The sequence below is a fragment of the Geotrypetes seraphini genome, chromosome 1, assembly GCF_902459505.1.
Source record: "Geotrypetes seraphini chromosome 1, aGeoSer1.1, whole genome shotgun sequence".
Taxonomy (NCBI): domain Eukaryota; kingdom Metazoa; phylum Chordata; class Amphibia; order Gymnophiona; family Dermophiidae; genus Geotrypetes; species Geotrypetes seraphini.
In genome coordinates, this window is record NC_047084.1 from 33,003,261 (window position 1) to 33,020,031 (window position 16,771).

A 16,771-nucleotide genomic window follows, 5' to 3' on the forward strand; every position below is an offset into this window, starting at 1 on the left:
CACCAATGTTTTAGGTGTTATTTATAAATATGGCCCTAAAGGCTTAAAGACCAATAGAAAAAAGGCCTCCAAGTAAACTCACCCAAAAAACAAAAGGACGGCGAACCATGTAACATAAACAAAAAATACACAGTGGAAAAGCCGCAAATTACTCCATAGAATAGCACTGGGTTGCTCTTCAATGAAGGCTCCTGACAAAGAATTCAAAAGCAAGGCAATAACACTCCAAACGAAAATCAGACTTGTCTACGCATTCATTTTTTCATTGTTTGTTTATTCATTTATATCCTGCCCTTACCCAGGGCAGGTTACAAACTGACATACAAAATCATAACATTACATCACAAAATACATACATCATCAGCAATAAATACTCCCACAGTTCAATGCAAAGAATACAAGCCATAAAATACATAGGCGACCAGCACCTTATTATCATCTCCTTTTCCTTAACATAATTTCACCCATTGTATTTCGTCTGGCAAAAAAGATGCCGCTTCAACAATTTTTTTTAAAGTTCTGTATATTCTGCTGCCGTTGAATATACTCAGGGATCTTGTGCCATTCCCTTGGAGTCGGTTCAGAGAATGGCCACCCGGATGGTCTCAGGACTCAAGGATCTCCCATACGAGGAACGGCTAAACAAATTGCAGCTATACTCACTCGAGGAGCGCAGAGAGAGGTGGGACATGATCGAGACGTTCAAGTATCTCTCGGGCCGCATAGAGACGGAGGAAGATATCTTCCTTTTCAAGGGTCCCACGACAACAAGAGGGCATCCGTGGAAAATTAGGGGCGGGAAACTACGAGCTGACACCAGGAAATTCTTTTTCACAGAAAGGGTGGTTGATCGCTGGAATAGTCTTCCAATGCATGTGATCGAGGCCAGCAGCGTGCCTGATTTTAAGGCCAAATGGGATCGTCACATGGGATCTATTCACAGGGCGAAGGTAGGGGAGGGACATTAAGGTGGGCAGACTAGATGGGCCTTGGCCCTTATCTGCCGTCTATTTCTATGTTTCTATACAATGGAATATACTATCCCTTGACACCGTCAGTTTCAACTGCTTCACAGATGAAATTTGTAACTCCAATTGTTCTGCAGATCGAAGTGGGCGAGGCAGAATACTCTCAACAAGATGTTTAGGAGCCAGATTGTGAAAGCACATGTAAACATTTAAGGGCAAATTCTATAAGAAGCGCCCAAAAGTTAGGTACCTAATTAGGCACGGTTCAGTGTGATTCAAGTAAAATTGGGTGCTGTTTAATGAATCACACTAAGCAGAACTTATTTTGGAGGCACCCAAGAAATAGGCCAGCTCTAGGTACAACTAAAAGTTAGGCGCCTAGCTCAGCGCTTAAGCAAGCTTAAGTGCAGTGATTTAGCAAAAAGGCGCATAACATGTAGCCATACCCACGCCTAACATTCATAGCGCCTATTTTTTTGAAGGCCGCCTAAATTTTTAGAGGCGCCTTGTTACAGAATCACGCTTTCTTGATAGGCGCCTATGTTTCAATCAGTGCTGATTAAAAAGCTTAATTGAGCTTGTTATTCAATTTAGATAGACGCCTATGGTGTCAGGTCAAAAGCGCGTCTGGACAAAGGTGCGCCCAGACAATTGAGCGCAGCGCGGAGGCGCGTGCCACTCAAAATTACTGTTTTTAGGGCTCCGACGGGGGGGGGGGTGTGGGGGGGAACCCCCACTTTACTTAATAGACATTGCGCCATGTTGTGGGGGCATTGTGGGGGGTTTGGGGGGTTGTAACCCCCCACATTTTAATGAAAACTTCACTTTTTCCCTGTTTTTAGGGAAAAAGTTAAGTTTACAGTAAAATGTGGAGGGTTACAACCCCCCAAACCCCCCATAGTAAAGTGGGGGGGTTCCCCAACAAAAACCCCGGTCGGAGCCCCTAAAAACTGTAATTTTCTTCGGCGCGCACCTCCATCTTGCGCTCAGTTGTCGGCACGCGCCTTTGTCTTTCGCGCCGTTGTCTATGAACCAACGCCTATCTAGTTGAGTGCCTCCGAAGTAGGTGCCTAACTTTAGGCGCTAGTTACAGAATTTGGGCCTTAGTATTAGCTGGAAGCGGATCCTATCCATCAGCCTCAACCAATACAAGCTCACGTAGTATTCTGTCACTTGCTCACGTCTCCCCAGCCTAAACAAGGTCCTGACCACTGAATTCTGGGCCATCTGAAGAGCACACAATGCCGACATTGGTATCCCCTATGAATATCAAATTACAGTAGTCAAGAACCGAAAAATTTGCCTGCAGAACTAATTTGAACAAATGAGTTGACAAATATGGTCTAAGTCCATTCACCAGATGAAGATGGTTAATTACGGATGCGAAAGCTGGACACTAAGGAAACAAGACAGAAAGAAGACTCTTTTGAACTTTGGTGCTGGAGAAGAATTTTATGTGTGCCATGGACCACCAGAAAAACTAACAAATTGATTCTGTAAGAAATCAAACCGGCAATGTCTCTCAAACCCCAAATGATGAAGTTATGACTGTCTTATTTTGGTCACACTGTCAGAAGAGAAAGATCATTGGAGAAGGACATTATGTTTGGGAAAATCGTAGGAACCAGGCGAAAAGGATGACCTTCAATCAGATGGTTGGATATGTTGAAAACAACCATGGGACATGGAATGCATGTCGATGGCACCTAACTAACTAACCTGGTTAACTTGGCAGATAGGATTTGAATAGCCTTTTCGCTGTCCTAATTTTATGCACTTACTTAACCAGTAGATGGACTGATTATCATCAGCCAGTTAAGTGTTGGTTCCACCCAAGCTCCGCCCCTGCACTGTCCTAGCACTAGCTGGACAGAGCTGTAGGAGTCAAAGATAATATTCAGTAGAGCTGAATTTTGGTGGATGGCCATTTCAATGGGGTTTAACTGGGCAGGGGCCTTTGTTTTGTTTAAGGCTGTTTGTTTTGTTTTGGGATTTGTTTGGACTTTTTCCCAATTTGGGAACTTTTTCAGTTCATTTCAGAGATCTGTTTTAATAAAAATACAGTAAAATCTTGGATTGCAAGTAACGTGGTATGCAAGTGTTTTGCAAGACAAGCAAAACATTTTATTAAATTTTAATTTGATAAACAAGCAAGGTCTTGCAATACAAGTACATACAGTATACACATATCACAACTGAACTGATGGTTCTTCTCTCTCTGACACTGCAGGAGTGTAGTGACAGTTCTAAACAAGCGAGATCTTGAAATACGAGTACATACAGTATACACGCATCACAACTGGGCCGCTGGGTCTTCTCTCACTGATGCTGTGGGAATGTAGTGACTGTTCTAAATGAGCGAGGTCTTGCAAAACAAGTACTTATAGTATTTTGTATTAAAGTTTTTAGGTTGTGAAACGAATCGTCTGAGTTTCCATTATTTCTTATGGGGAAATTCGCTTTGATATATGAGTGTTTTGGATTACAAGCATGTTTTCGGAATGAATTATGCTCGCAAACCAAGGTTTTACTATATATTCAATGTACATTAGAACTATTTAATAAGTGCAGATCAATTGTGCATGTGTTAATTCATATATTAAGGTGTATTAAATTGGTTTTGCATGTACTAATTGTTTTTTAAAGCATACTAGCGAACAGAATGGGCTAACAAATTAACCTTACCCAGTGGATACAGTCAGATGTATATTTCTACCATGCTATTTAGTAGTTTTCCTATTATATTCCAACATAAGAGACAAATCCAACCACAGCAAACAAGATGAAGAAATAAAGCAGTGGAGAGAACTATTAAGTATTAAAGAACTTTATTCAAATTAGAGCGTCTGTAAAGGAAGGTCAAAATAAAGGTGGAAGTCCCATGATTAAATAATTCTCTTGGTTCTGGACAATCAACTTTGCAACTCCTTAACACAACTTTGTAATTTGAAAAGGCGGGATAACAAATTATTATTAAACTTGAAAACCATGCACATGGCAACTCCAGCTGTAACAGGAGTCCTGCTGGGCCATCGATTGAATTATCATCTACTCTGGACTTTCTATGGCATCTCCATCTTTATTTCAACCCACTCTTATGGAGGTTTCACTCTAAACAAAGATGCTCATCTTGCTAGTTGTTCTCTCTACTGCTTTATTTGTCTACTATTATATTTGTCATCACTATGAAAGGCATTTAAGGAAATCAATAAACAAACACAATCTAAACATTGCTTAAGGAGACACTTTGGCTGGATGCAAGGCCTTAACTGCAGGTTTCCAGAAGGCGACCTGGAGAATGATCCCCATCCAGGGCTGTCAGTTATGTAAATGTGGCAAGGATGCATATAACTAACAGTATTCTGTAAGTCAGGAGCATAAGTGGGAGCCCTACCCATTTCTTTCTTGATTTACACATGCCATTATTAAATAGAACTTATTTATTATTTATTTAAATCATTTTCTATCCCGTTTTCCCCAAAGAGCTCACAGATAAGTTTGTTTTTGGTTTTTTATTTATTTATATTCTGCCTTTCCCAAAGCGGGTCACAACAAAAACGTGCATAATCCAAACACACAAATAAAATCTCAATAACCACAACACATACCATAATAAAACTATCAAACATCAATACATGTTAAACATGGCGTCCTGCGCCTATACAAAAAAACATACAATTCAACTAGCATATTTCATCCTACAGAAAAGATGTCTTTAACAACTTCTTAAAACTCCTCAAACTAGTGTACACATGCTCATAAGCTACAATATTGTACATTCCTGCACTCTAGTGACATGTAAGTGCAGATGCTGTTATAGACTTGCTCTTTAAGGGCATATTGCTAGCATAAGAACATAGGATTTCTTATATTGGGACAGACCAAAGGACCATCAAGCTCCTGTTTCAAGCAGCAGCCAACCTAAGTCACAAGTACCTGGCAGAATCTGATAGCAAATAGATTCTCAAACACTTTTTCACAACAGAGGTTCGCCTTTCTTAGGGAGCATGATGTATCTTTTCCTGCTAGAAAAGCCCGTCTAGGACAGGCTTGTCCAACCTTTTTCTATCGGGGGCCACATTTTATATTTTGTAATAGAGGTATCTCATCCTTCACCCTGTCTCTTTCTCCCTCAAGTAACCCCCTCCTAGCCTTCACCCTCTTTTATCTCTCTCTCTCTTTCATGTAGCCCTCTCCTAGTCTTCATCCAGTCTCTTTCCCCTCACTTGGTTTTAGCTGCAGAAGAAACAGCAGATTTCCTGCTTCCCCAATGCAATTCGTCTCTCTGCAAGCTTGAGCCATGTAGTGCTGGAAGTTTGGGTTGGTCTCGTGGTTTCAAGTCTTGTACGACTTGAAACCATGAGACCAACTCGAACTTCCAGTACTGCATAGTCAAGCTTACCGGGAGCCAAGTCTTGGGGGGGAAGCAGGAATTTTGCTGTAAGCACTGTCAAGCTTCCAAGGGCCAGGAAAAAGCACTTGGTAGGCCAGGTTCTGACAACCAGGAAAGGAAGAGCTTCCCCTGAACCATCTGCCCCTAACACAGTGCTTTCCCCTCCCAAGTAGACCCCCTCTCTAAGAGCCCCTCCCTCCATAGGAGCCTCACCTGAGCTACTTGAAGGGTTTCCCAGTATTTAGCAGATCCATCACTCCTGCCCATTGCCAGTGCCTGGTTTGGAATGGTGGCCACAACCACTAACAGTCTCATAGTGCTACCACTAAGGGTCAAGCTGTCATATAATGATAAAAGGTCTACTTAAGGCCTATGTCGATGTCCCAGATGATTAAGTGGGATGGGGAAGATAGGTTGTGCATACTATTTCCCCCCACACACACTTTCCTTTACAGTCATTACCAACTGCAAAGCCCATGGATACACCTCTACACTTGATCCAAGGAAACTCTGGGGACCAGATTCAGGGAGTAATACCTAGGCCAAGGTTCAGCTTCAAGGGCTGCAGGCCATGGACTGCACCCTGGGGAGAAAGGCTTGTTCAGAAGAAATATTGCTTCAGAAGAAATATTGCTACATCAGTCAATCTGCACCATCTCCTGGAGGCAGAGAAATATCGGGAAAATTCCTGGCTGTATCAGGTATTATATCAATGATGTCACTGGAATCTTCAAGTCGCTACCTCCACCTGCCAACAGGTGGACATAACTATCCATCTAGCCTGGTTTACCAGGATGATAAGGAATATTCATATTTATTATTATTATTTTATCTGAATCACATTGTATGCTTGAGACATGACAAAGCAGTAACGACACTCTGAGGTTCTATTAGAGTTAAGTGAAAGCTGAATAGGAAAAATATGTAATTTGTCGCAACAAAATGAATATGAGACCTGCTGAGCAAAAAGGTACCAAAAATGAGGTATGTGACTTATTTATATCACAAGATAGAGGGATATCAACTGCATAATCCTGCCAAATTTCAACATCAGGTATGAAAAACATCAAAGTTGTGAAAAAAATTACTTAGTTCCTTTCTACCCCTCAAAATATTTGTAGATTTTATCTCTGCTAATTGTATCCCCACTTTTGGTACTTTTTTGCTTAGCGGGTCACATATATGTGAACTACAAAAAAAATGGAAGCGTTCATCTTTTATTAATAAAAACAGTGAACAATATGCTATTTAAGGTCAGAATCTTGAGAATTTTGTATTGCCACACACTTGATACCACTCCCCTTCCGAAGTTTAATATTAAGAGAGAAATGTCAGTATGTGGCCCTGATAACTTCTCTTTTCCTTCATGTTGTGTGGATTGTTTGTAAAACCTTGAGAGAAAGGGCAACAGTTGTGGTCTGGATGTATAGTTAGGTCACTATTGCCTTCTATAATGTAAGTGTAAACAGTCTGAGCTCTCAGCAGTTCTCTGCTAATGTAATTAAGCTTTTTTTTTTTTTCAAAAGGAAACCAGGAAACAGCTGTGCAACCTAGATTCAAATTTCCACAATTATGTACCAACAAAGTGCCAGCAGAATCTTAATTTGGATTGGTTGATGACAATTAAAACAAGCTGCTTGCTTTATGGTACATAAACACATATGTACTTCAGACTGGCTAACTTGTTTGAAGGAAGCTGTTGTATCTTGGGGTGGCAGAAAAGAAGGTAAGCATTTTTATAGACTAAACTCAGGACTCTTTCACTTTAGCCCCTCCTCCAAAAAAGGAGATGAAAAACCCATTCCCCGAATGGAAAAAAGCTGAAGATTGTGGCTCATTCAATAGCCACCTGATAAATGCTGCCAGCCTGGTTGTTTGCCTTGCACCCGTTCTCTTCCGTCTCAGCTCTGCTGGACCTCTCCAGTCACTGCTGTCCAGCTTTGCCTCCCACCAGCAGCTGTTTGTAACTGTATTTTGTGGTTCTATGCAGTGCCCATAGTCCTACATTGTTTCCATATGACAGAAGACGAGTATAGTATGGGCACCAAAGTGCTCAAACTCACCATGAGCTGCTTGGAACCTTGAAATACATACACAAATGCCGGGTGGTGAAAAAAAGAAGATGGACAAAGGAGGATCAGGGGGGCCAAGAAGAGCTGACAGCTCCAAGAGCAGGACAGGTCCAAGGCACACAGCAGAAGCTGAAGCTGGAAGAAGTGCCCAACCTGGGAGTAACAGAAGTTTCAAGTTTTATTAAAATTTTCTTATACCGCCAAATCAAATTTCAAGGCGGTGTACATCCAAAGGTTAAAAAGTGCATATATTTATAAATACAAAATACTAAGAGGGGCATAATCGAAAGGGACATCTAAGTCCGTTTACATCCATCTCGCAAGTTGTCCAAAGTTAAAAAGAGCCTAAGACACATTTTCAAAAGATACGTCCAACTTTTTTTTACTTTCGAAAATCGTCTAATTATACGTCCTGCCGATCTGATCGTCCAAGCCACTAAATCATCTATCTTTATACCACATTTCCGTCCAACATTCCGTACAAGTCCAAAATGCCTAGAACAAGCCCTGTTGGACGTGGGAGGGGTCTGCAAAGTGATGGACTGCACACCCAGACATGCCACCTAAATAGTGGGGTACCTTACAGGGCACCGCTGTGAACTTCACAAAAAGGATGCCATGGCTTCTCCTCACTACAGCTCCCTTATAGTTAATGGTGAGCCCCCCAAACACCTCCAGAATCGCCTAGACTCACTTATCTACCACCCCAATAGCCCGAATGGCTGCAGGAGCCACTTATATGGCAGTCAAAAAGGGTTTTGGGGGTGTATAGGGCAGTGCACATGTTTCATTATCAATGCAGTGATTACAGGGGCTCATGGGCATGGGTCCTCCTCTCTATGGGTCCCTAACCCACCCTCAAGATGACTTAAGCTGCCTCTGGGCTGGAGGACTAGGTTTTCCTATGCCAGGCGGCCAGGTAATGATGGTCTGGAGGCTGAAATTTAAAGTTGTGAATAAAATTTTTATGAGGGTGGGGGGATTGGTGATCACTGCGGTAGTGTGTGGGGGTCTGTGTTATGTGTTTGCAGTGCTTATCTGGTGAGTTTAGGTGGGGTTTTGTGACTTAGACCATGTTTTACATGGTCTAAGTCACAACGTCCAAGTTCCGTCTAGACTCTGTTGTTAAACTGTCAGTTATACATGCACGTCCCACCCAACTCCCGCCCTCGACACACCTCCCAAAACGCCCCATTTAGCTTTGGACGTTGAGCGGCACTATGAAGGCCTAGATCATTTTTAAATATGTCTAAAACCCGGTTTTATTATCGGCGCTTGGACGTTTTTGAAAAATGTTCATCCAAGTGCCGACTTAGGCCGGTTTTTGGGCGTTTTCTCTTTCGATTATGAGCCCCTAAGTTTTAGGTTGTCATACAAAGACTTGGCAAAACAGACAAACTGGAACAAGAGGGAATTGGTAGAACTACATTATTTAAAATAGAAAGCACAAATGAAAAGAACACAAGGAGAGGGATCAGGTGTCAGAAGGCAATGAAGAAGAAGTAAGTGTATAAAAAAAAAATCCGGGGGAGGGGCAAGGGATGAACTACTGGACAGTGGGTAGGTGGGTGATAAGGAGAGGGATTTTTTATATTGAAAAGTAAATGCCAGAGAACTCAAAAAAAAAAGAAAATACTCATAGAGTTTACATGTCAACATTAAATTCTATGGTGCCTAATAATTAAACTGTTTCAGGTGTTTAATGCAGGTTTTAATGTGTATTAACTAGGCAATTCGACAACTGGGCCCCTCCAATTAGGCGTCCCGATTACACCTTAATTTGGACTGATTGGTTACCTAGCTATAAAGTTGCCATTTAAGTGGTTAACATGCATTGAACATTCTTCAACGTATTAAAAAAGTAGGGCCCGAATTTTCTATACGGCGCCGATATCGGCAATCACGTGTCAATCACGCAATTGCACCAAATACAGAAACGTGCCTCTGGGAAAGATAGGCACTGGAAATGTAGGTCAGCGTTTTCTAGGCCTATATTTCCGGCACCTATTTTTATCGTGAATCACGCCTATGTAGGCCCCCTAATGCCACATCTGTTGTTAGCCCCACGCACAGTGGCATTAGGCAGCCTAAAGCGCCTATGGAGGTGTGATTTTGGTGCATTTTTTAGGCACCAGTAGGCACTTTAACAGTTTTTGTCATTTTAAACAGTGTTTTCTAATTAACTTAGAATTTCCCCCTAGATGCCTACTTTCCTTTATAGAATACTAGCATAAAAGGTTAATTTAGGCCCAAATGCCAGAAACTCACATAATTTATAGTATTATTCTAATTCATTATTTATGCATGTATACAGCATGTAAATGTTTGCGTTCACTTTTTAAAATTATCCCCAGAAGGTAATTTTATAACACAGTGTCTAGGTTAATAGGGCAAGAAGCAGAACCAACCCAAGGATATCCGACACCCTAGAGCAGTGGTCTTCACACATTTTTAAGTAGGGGCCACTTTGGATTCAAAAGAACTGAAGGAGAACCAGCAAATATCTTCCCATGTGAGACTAAATGACTGCTGACCAGTGTGTGTCAATGACATCCACCGCACTAGCCAGCCTTCAAAATTTTTTATTGGGTGTATTGTCAAAGTAGTGGGCAATTTCAAATGTGGTCTCTTCGCCTACTGAGAAATGACGTCCTTCAAGCATGTGGATCTTCTGATCATCCACTTCCCCCTTTATGTCACAAACTTAAACAGAGAGGCAGGGAGTAGTAGAAAAAAGGCATAATATTACTGAGGGCCACCCCAGAGGTCTTCATGGGCTGCCATTGGCCCCCAGGCCTTGCATTGAAGAACACTGCCCTAGAGGAACCTTGAGATGTTCACCTTTCTGACCCCCATACCGGTTTAAGCCGCTACCACCCTCACATATAGGATCTCCCTTTTCCTACCTCGTTCCTTTTGGTATCCAGTCTGTCCCCTTCTCTATCTCCTTATCTTCTGCCCTCCCTATGGGGTCCAGCATCTCTCTCCTTCCCTACTCCTTCCTCTACTTAGTGATAAATTCAAAAAAGAGCAACAAAATTTAGGTGATGGGATGATGCATGCTAAGTGCAAATTCTATAATGGCAGTTCCACACAGAACTGTTGCTATAGAAAACTAGTGCAAGTCCGCAACTTCAACACTCACTTTAGGTGTGAGCACTTATGCCATGTCAAAGTCTAATGTAAGTGCCCACACTTAATTGTTGGCAGTTAAGCGTGCAATTCCTAGTATTCTATAGCATGCACACTAAACTCCTAGGCATGCTCCTGGTCCACCCATGTCCCTCCCACATCCACGCCCCCTTAGAAATTATGTGCAGTGGAATTTGCATGCACAGCTTCTAGAACAGGAACTAGCGCATGCAACTGCCAATTGGTACCAATTAGCACCAATGAAAACCAATTCAGCCCAATAATTGGCTGGCCTTATTCTGTAATCTGTATGTGCAAAAGTGTGCTAAACATAAATGGGGTGTGCAAAGTTATAGAATTAAGGGAATGGTGTTCAGCATCTCTCTCCTTCCCTATTCCTTCCCAGACCATGGTGTCCAGCATCTCTTTCCTTTCCTATAAGCCCCCACTGTTGTATCCAATATTTTACTCCTTCCCTATCCCACCCCCACCCCAACCCACCAGTGAACAGCATCTCTCTGCTTCCCTATCCCCCACCCCCATGATGTCTAGCATCTCCTCATCCTCCCAAGGTGTTCAGCTACTTCCCTTCTCTTCCTTATCCCCTCTGTGATGGCAATGGCATGTCAGCTTGATGACGCAGTACTTGTCATGCTCTTAAGCTCTTGTGCATGCTCAATCTTACCCCTTCTGAAACTGAAAAGTTCAGAGAGAGCAGAACCCAATGGCCCTTAAGTATATGCAGATGCTCAAGATCCTGTGCCAGGCACAATGAGTTTTGTGCTGGCAAGCTGACATGCTGGTGCCACCAAGGAGATGGCAAAGAAGGTAAGAAAAGTCACTGAACACCTTGGGGGAGGATGCGGAGATGCTGGACACAGACATGATGATTGCCAGGACCATGTCACACTCCTCCCTCCAAACTGTGCCACTCTAGGCAATCGCCTAATCCACCTAATAAGTGAACTGGCTGTGAAAGGAAGGTGCCCATGTGGCTTTGTAAAGTAGTAGCACAAATCCTACATAAGTACAGGTATGCGTTGCATAACATCATTCCAGACAATGTCCATTCACGTTAACGCCCCTGGCATCATCTCATTATATCTCACAGATCTAGCATCTTTTGTGCTGTGAACTTAATCATAGCTTCCAAAGGCACCCAATCTACTGCTAGTAGCAGCAAGAAGCAAAGGAAAAGCATTGATTTGGATGTGAAACAAAGAGTTATTAGACTACGAGAAAGTGGTAAAGCACTGAACACTATTGCGCATGAGCTTGGGAAGTCTCATTCAACGATCAAGGCGATTTTGAAAAATAAGGATAAAATCCTGAAAGCTATGAAGGGAACAGCTCCACTGAAAGCTACTAGACAAACTAAGAAGTGAGAGGGGCCTATATCTTACATGAAAAAATTACTGACAACATGGATAGAGAACTAAACCCCGAAGTGAATCCCTCTCGGCACGATAACGATCATGGCAAAAACCACAAAGCTTGTTTGAGATGCTGAAAGAAAAAGCAAGAACAGACTACGAAATAGAGTTCAGTGCCAGCTCCGTGTGGTTCAAACGTTTCAAGAATCATTATTCCTTGCATAATGTGAAAGTGAGTGGTGAGTCTGCAAGTGCAATGACAAGGCAACAGAAGAATTTGTTGAAACACTGGATAAACTAATAAGAGAGGAAGGTCATTTGCTATTGTACATATGGACGAAACCTCCTTGTTCTGGAAGAGAATGCCTGAAAGGACCTTTATCCATAAGGAGACTAAGTCAATGCCAGGCTTTCAAGGACTGGATCACAGTGTTGTTGGGAAGCAATGTTGCTGGAAACAAGTTGCAAACTTTTGGCATCTGGCACTGTGAGAACCCCATTAATAAGCATACACTGACTGTTTATTACAGGTCCAATAAGAAAGCCTAGATGACTCAAATTTTGTTCCAGGATGCCGAGATGGAGAAGTAGTTCTTGGAAGAAGGCATTCCTTTCAAGATCTTGTTGTGGATAATGCTCCAGGACATCCCCTTATTATTGGTGACATCCACCCCAACATCAAAGAAGTATTCCTACCTCCAAACACCATTTCTTTGATACAGCCATGGACCAAGGGGTAACTGCAGCCTTTAAGGCCTACTACCTTTAGCAAAGACACAGATGGCGTTCTGGTTGGAGTACAACATTTACCATGCCTTAAAGAATCTTGCTTGGGCCTGGGATGATGTCACCAAGGAGTACATGAATAGTGTAAGGAAGAAGGTATTGAAGAGGTTTGTGCATGACTTCAAAGGATTTGAAAGGGATGAAGAAATTTCCAGAATTAATAGAGCTGTTGTTGACATGGCAAACAATAACCTGAACCTTGCATTTATGAGGAGGACATACTGTATAACTCCTGGAGGTGGTTCCTGAGGAGCTTACAAAATGAAGACTTGTTGCAGCTGGAGGAACAAAGAATAGTTGAGTAAGAGGCAAGGGAAACTATCAGTGAAAGATGCTGACGAAATGGACCCAAACACTGAACGGTTTTCACTGATTGAAAGAACGCTCATGCAGTGATTGCTATTTATAGGCAGATTTACGAAGAAAAGAAAAGACAGACCAAGCAGACAACACTGGACATTTTCCTGAAGAAGCCAACACCACCCCAAGAAGATCCTCAAATACGTCCTTGGAGTATTACAGGAGAAGACATCTTCATTGTTGGGGGACAGCTCCTCTATGCAGATTATTCCAGTGGAACTCCAAGAGGGGCCTACTTCTCCCAACACTCCTTCACCGGAATCCCAGGAGGAAACTGAGGACACCAATGTTTTGATACTCCTCCCAGGGGGAAATGGAAGACAGTGATATGGATGATCCTCCTCCTCTTGATTAAGTGCTTAAAGTGTGTATGATATGAAAATGTTTAAAGTGTGTATAACATGTATGATCCTCCTCTTTTTGATTAAAGTACTTTAACGCAGTGGTTCCCAACCCTGTCCAGGAGGACCACCAGGCCAATCGGGTTTTCAGGATAGCCCTAATAAATATGCATGAGAGAGATTTGCATATAATGGAAGTGACGGTCATGCAAACCTGCTCCATGCATATTCATTAGGGCTATCCTGAAAACCCAATTGGCCTGCTGGTCCTCCAGGAAAGGGTTGGGAACCACTGCTTTAAAGTGCATATAATATGTAGGCTGAGGGCTGGATTCTGTAACTGGCGCCTATTGGCAGCTGCCTTAAAAGCCTACATTTCCAGCATCTATCTTTAGGCCCCCTAACACCACTTCTGATGTTGGCCACGCCTACTTTGGAGTTAGGCTGCCTAAAGCACCTAAGTAGGCGCAATTCCAGCACCTTTTATTTAGGCGCTGGTGTTTTAACCTTGCCATTTCTTACATTTCTTCAATTAACTTAGGTATCCCTAACCCCCTCTTTTACTAAGATGCACTAACCGATTAATGCACGTTAATCGAATCAGTGCGCGCTAAACGCTAACGCGTCCATAGACTAACATGCATGCGTTAGATTGCAACAAATGTTTTGGATGTTTGTTGTTAATATGGATAATGTATCCTCTTTATTGTGTGCAAAGGTTGAAATCAACAAAGATATTTTCAAATAAATAAAAGTTTAAAGAGTGAAAAGAAATGCAATGTGGACGTTATGTAGCACATACCTGTATGTGGTTTGAAGGCACAGGCATTATTCATGCTCGAGAGCAGGAGTAAAGGTGCATGCATACAACACCAACTAATGACTCCACCCCCATGCTCCACCCCTGAGCAAGCTTCCTGTATAAATATGTGCCAGCTTGCACCGTTGCACTTTTTTTTAGGGGGAGGGGCAACCATGTTTGATGTGCACAATTTATTCATTTATTTATTTAATTTGTTTTCTATCCCGTTGTCCCCAAAGAGCTCAGAACGGCTTACAGGTTAAAAATAGACTAATTGGACATTCTCTACCCTTCTCATGTAAACCGTTCTGAGCTCCCTTGACAGAACGATATAGAAAATTGAATAAATAAATAAATATAGAGCTCCATCACTTTACCTGTGTAATTTGGAGGTATTGCTGCATGTACTGTTAGACTGGGGAAGAAAACATCAAATGCTGCTTTGGATTTTCAAAATTCTACCTGATGCCTGCAGAGGAATTTGACACAACCGCCCATGGGTGTATGCATTGAAACCATCCCAGGAAACCCAAACTCTGAATTGTAACACCTTTACAGAGGCTCATGTATTGTAACACCATTACAAAGCTCATATAAACTGCTCTGAATTGGCATCCTCAGTCATTAGCAGCTGTATAGAAGCTTTCAATAAACAAGCAATAATCAAAACCCCAAATTACCTCCTCCTAGCACAGGGATCTCAAAGTCCCTCCTTGAGGGCCGCAATCCAGTTGGGTTTTCAGGATTTTCCCAATGAATATGCATTGAAAGCAGTGCATACACATAGATCTCATGCATATTCATTGGGGAAATCCTGAAAACCCAACTGGATTGCGGCCCTCGAAGAGGGACTTTGATACCCCTGTCCTAGCACAAACCCCCATGGGTAAATGCTACCTCATGGAGTTTGCATCCTCACTGGCAGTTTGGTTATTGTCCCAAAAAATAGAAAATTAATCCAACTAGGTTCTCTTAATTCTCTCATGTTTAGATTTCCCAAATTTATCAGACTTTCAATCATAACAACCCTAAGTTTTCCACATTAATTTGTTTCATACAGTAACAGCAGCCAGAGGAGAGACCAACCACAAAATTAATGACTGGTAGTACAGTAGTTGAAAGCAGGAGGAAAGGCATTTGGGGCAAAAATCCAGCGAATCTATTCTGGACGAAGAGCCAGCTCCGTGGGTGCCGAGCACCCCCCCAATATCGGGCGAGCTCCTTGTGTCCAGCGAGGGATCGTTTGCATTGTATTTGGCACCCTCGACCACTTTGGAAATGTTGGCGCCTATGGGGTAACGAAACGGTGACAAAAAAAAAATTACTGTACTTCAAAATGCGCTCCAAAACTAAGCCAGCTCTCCCCTTGTGGGTTTGTGTCACTACGAAACAGATCCCCCGTCCGGAAACTCCTCATTCCTCCTTAATATCCGTGCAGTTCTCATGCCGCTCAAAATCAAAGATAACTGTCCTCGTGCCCCGTCGGCCCAAAATACAATAGTGTACGTGTAGCTCTTTGCTGCTGCCACCTCCTAAGAGCAGCGCAGCATCCAGCGGAAACAAGCGCGATTTCCCCGCTCTCACACCAAAAGACCCTCATAAATGTGCAAGCTGAGGCAACTTTTTTTTTTTTCTTCTTTTTTTCTTACTTCTACCACAAAGCGCTTTGGAAACGATCCTCTCACGAGCCCGCAGACATAAACCTTAATGAATGGACCCTCTCGCTGTTATTCCCTAAAAACTTACCCTGCCAGCGTGCGCGAGATCAGCGCCGCCGCCGCTCGCTCCAAAAGTAATTCCCCAGCCGACACCAGGGCGATCACCAGTACGCCCTTTGGATAGCAACAGTGTCTTTTCGCTTGTCCACCGGGGTTTTGTTGTTGGGGTTTTTTTTTTTTTTTGCCTTGCAATACTGGCCCCCCTCGGCCCCGCTACTGCCTCCGTAAGCGTTCAAGGAAGAGGAATGAGAGAGCCGAGTCGGAATAGCAGCTTATCCTGGCGGGAGCTGCACGTCACTGCTCAACGGTGCGCTCACGTCGCTGCTTGAAGCCTCCCCTCCCCTCTCCGCCCCCCCCCCCCCCCCTCTTCCAGCTCCGCAGTTTGCTGACGGTCACCGTGGCTGCGGCGGGAAAGGAGGTCTGCGAGGGGGGTCCCGCTCATGGGGGGTCACTAGGTGAAATTCGAAGCCAACTCGGCTGCCTTATCTTCCTCAAAAGGAGCCTTTTACTTCTATCGCCCAGCTTTCAAACTCCGTTTAAGAACCATTTAAAAAAAAACTTTTTAGAATCTATCTTTCATTTCTTAAATTATTTTCAATAGCTCTTCTCCTTGGTATGAAAGACTAAAACCAATTTTACCGGGCAGAGAATTTTTAAAATTGTCTGCTTTCACTCTTGAGCAGTTTTCATTAAATATATAATGTTGGTTAGCAGGATAACCACTTCCTTATCACATATATTATGTTTTCCCTTATTTCTCTTCTTGTGGAACCTTCTTACTTTTGAGTTTGAGTAGAAGGAACTTCAATGGATATTTTGTACTGTT

The 16,771-nt window shown here is 42.7% G+C and overlaps 1 protein-coding gene across 4 annotated transcripts in view; it reads right to left on the minus strand.

Annotated features, from left to right (window-relative positions):
• Positions 1–16,231, minus strand: part of LHFPL2 (LHFPL tetraspan subfamily member 2) — a 455,941-nt gene extending 439,710 nt beyond the window's left edge. For all 4 annotated transcript variants that reach the window (XM_033929476.1, XM_033929484.1, XM_033929504.1 and 1 more), the window contains exon 1: positions 15,974–16,231. The gene's annotated coding sequence lies outside the window, so the exon portion shown is untranslated. The remainder of the gene's footprint in view (positions 1–15,973) is intronic.
• Between the last annotated feature and the right edge of the window lie 540 nt (positions 16,232–16,771).